This window comes from Hyposmocoma kahamanoa, unplaced genomic scaffold (assembly GCF_003589595.1).
Source record: "Hyposmocoma kahamanoa isolate Upper Pololo Valley unplaced genomic scaffold, ASM358959v1 202, whole genome shotgun sequence".
Classification (NCBI taxonomy): domain Eukaryota; kingdom Metazoa; phylum Arthropoda; class Insecta; order Lepidoptera; family Cosmopterigidae; genus Hyposmocoma; species Hyposmocoma kahamanoa.
The window spans coordinates 4,819,078-4,822,206 of NW_020653726.1; the positions used below are offsets into that span (position 1 = coordinate 4,819,078).

At 37.9% G+C, this 3,129-nt stretch overlaps 1 long non-coding RNA gene across 1 annotated transcript; it reads right to left on the minus strand.

Moving 5' to 3' along the window:
* Positions 1 to 1,124: 1,124 nt before the first annotated feature.
* Positions 1,125 to 2,335, minus strand: LOC113227196. Its single transcript, XR_003310179.1, has 3 exons — positions 2,282 to 2,335; positions 1,945 to 2,099; positions 1,125 to 1,204 (listed from the first exon to the last, which is right to left on the minus strand). It is a non-coding gene; the product is annotated as an uncharacterized LOC113227196 (long non-coding RNA).
* Positions 2,336 to 3,129: the final 794 nt, after the last annotated feature.

The window sequence follows — 3,129 nt, forward strand, 5'->3', positions numbered from 1 at the left end:
TGATAGTGTTTTGTTTGGCACATATAGTTTCTGTGAATGTTCTTGTCTATAGATTTAGATTGAAGTCTTTGAGTCCTAGGTTCTTTGGAACCTGAAAAGTGCTTACTTTCAGGTTTCGCTCTAAATGCGAGTCTCCATGGAGTTTCCTTAAGTTCTCTAGCTTGACTTAAGGTAAAGACTTAAAATAACTAGACTGTAAGGATGAAAGGTCTTTGCTATTGTATTTTGGGACGAATCGCTCTTTCTCTCCTGAAATATCCAGAATGGTATCTATCCGGGTTTATTTCATTTTGTGAGGAACACTAGTATCAAAGACTTGTAAATTTGTAACGAAATCTAAGAAAGACATTACTCTCTGTCTGGGTAGTATGGCACACAAGTGCCTTTGTCTTTTTCAGTTTAAGAAAGGAAGAGGCAGTATTCGAAAAAGAACAAAATTCATGAAAGCTACTGTTTATGTTGAGTTCATATAAGAGTGGGGTCATCCACCGAAAACGAGGCTTAAGATGCCTACAAAATAAATAATAGTGAACACTTGTCGTATGCCTATTTATCTAAAACTAAGAAAAGAAAAAATCACCAAATTTTGGCTGCATGGTTTTAAACCTTTGCCTTTTCCTTTACGGAAAGAATTAAAAAATAAACAACCATATTGACTTCTGTTACGTCTGACACAAAGTCTTGTGGCCGGCACAAAGGAAACAATCAAAGTAAAAATATTACAGGACATTGGCAAAATCGCCGTTTTTTGTATAATTTTTATAATAATACTAAACTACCGTACATAGTTATTTTTACTTGACATTGGCAAAATCATTGATTATTTCGATGGGGCCATAACATTTAAAAGAAGAAGAAAGGAAACAATAATACCTTCGTAATTCAGCATTTTAAATAAATTTTTATTTGTAGTGATCATTGGCAAAATCATCGCGGAATTCGATGGAGTCATTATGAAAGTCAAGTCATCATCTGTTTTACATGATATTTGATGGCAGAATTATACCCAGTTTTTTTAGCTTCAAAAAAGTAAAAATAAGAGTTAAAGTTAACTATGTTTCATGTGTTGTCTTTTTGTCTTCGCATATGCAGTATTTTAATGACAGTAGCAGCAGCATTGTTATGGTGCAATATTCTTGCTTCAGCAGAAAGGGAAAAACGTGCTGTGGCGTTCAAAAACGTGCAGACCCTGTTTGCAGGAACTCTATGGAGTCAAATATTGATTCCCATTGGATTATTGATATCGGAGATGGCGTCTGAGTGCGTGGATGTTTTCATTGAAGGATATTTTTTGGCGTGCGGCGCAAGCCTTTTACTGTTCATGGGAATATTTATAGTTAGTCGTTTTCATACCTATTAATAGATTTGTTTAGAAAAGTATCTTCACTTTCCACGAGTTCATCCATAATTTAGAGTAAATTTTGACACATTTCTTAGCATTCACGAATCAGTGTTCAAATTAGGATGGTTGCTGATGTGTAGGTTTTTTACACATCAGCGGATCTAAGTATTAAAAAAAAAAAGATCTTTATTGAATCTACGTGAAAAAGCTTTTGTGATAAAAAAACATTTATTCGACACAAATTTCATCGCGCTCATCCCGCGCGATCGCCGAGCGGAGTCCGCGGCAGGCGCCGCGCAGCGACCGCGTGAGTCTAACTGTTATGGCAAAATACACTCTATTTGTTTAGCTTTTACGTTTTAACTTGTACGAGCGTCCCGGGCATGCGGGCAAGTCTGGCTTGAATTTGGTCTACGCGGCGGGCCGCGCGGTTGTATTATTCAGAGGACTTTACTTAAATGTTGCCTAATAAATAGAATTCAGATTCGCCATTAATGTACATGTACATGAAGGGCGGTCGCCGTGCTGCAGGTCGCGCGAAATCTTTCGCCTCGTGTAACTGGGCGCGCAGCCTACCAAGGTTAATAAATAATCGTACTCACATTTTCTCAAAGGTAAAAACGACGGCTGAGCTGTTTTGGGCTTGTAGTCTGTTTCTGGATGGTTTGTAAATTAATATCACGACGCAAATATTCGCAATGTATATCAGCATCAATCATTGCGGAGGCTGGAGCGGATATGGATATTCGCATCAACCCTGGTTCAAATGACAAATACAGTTCATGTCATTTGAACAAATACTTATCCTCAGAAAATAATTACCGTACTACGCTGAAGTTGAGATGTTTTTTTTTTTGCTTTAATTCTTGATTTATTGAAGTAGATGCATCGAGAGCAGTAGAGCTCCTTGTGAAAGAGTTCGTCCAGGGTAGTACTTACCCATTTTTGCAGCCAAGCAGCATTACTACGTTCTGGATTTGAAGGAAAAGGGTGCTGGTGAAATTACAGGCACATGAAACTTTTCAACTTATGTCTCAGGGTGACATTATGGACAGGCGTGACATTTACTACCTGGCGCTGGCGCACGACTTGTTCGTCCCGTCACTAAGTATAATAAAAAAAGGGGAAACTTTTATTGACGATGTAATATATTCATCAAAACATACTTTATGTGCTACGATATTTTATTGAATAATGTATATATGTCAAACAACTCCATGACAACCCTTTACCAAAGAGATATTTATGAGATATATAACAGGCCTCCGCTGTAAAATCCTTAGAAGAAAACCTTGACCTTTTTTTTATAAAAAATAAGTGCGCATTTGACCTCCATCTCACCTGATGGAAAGTGACGATGTGGTCGAGGATGTAGCATGCACACCTAAATAATGCGTATTCACTCTCGCCTTGAAAAGGTCCAAGTTATAGTTTTCGGAGAACAAGTCTGCAGGCAGGGAATTCCACTCCCTAGACGCTTGCCATATAAATGTGGAAGCGAAACGCTTCGTGCGAATCCGGGGTATATCCACAACATAGGAGTGGAACTCCCACCCACGTCTAGTCTCCCAATGATGGAAAGGGGAAGGCGGAATCGAATTATGCAATTCCATCGCACACTCTCTGTGATATGTCCTGTAGAATACCGATAAGCTCTGCAGCTTCGCTTCTACTAGTTCCGAGTCACCTATATATATATATATATATATATATATATATATATATATATATATATTTATGTCAAACGACTCCATGACAACCCTTTACCAAAGATCTGTTATATATCT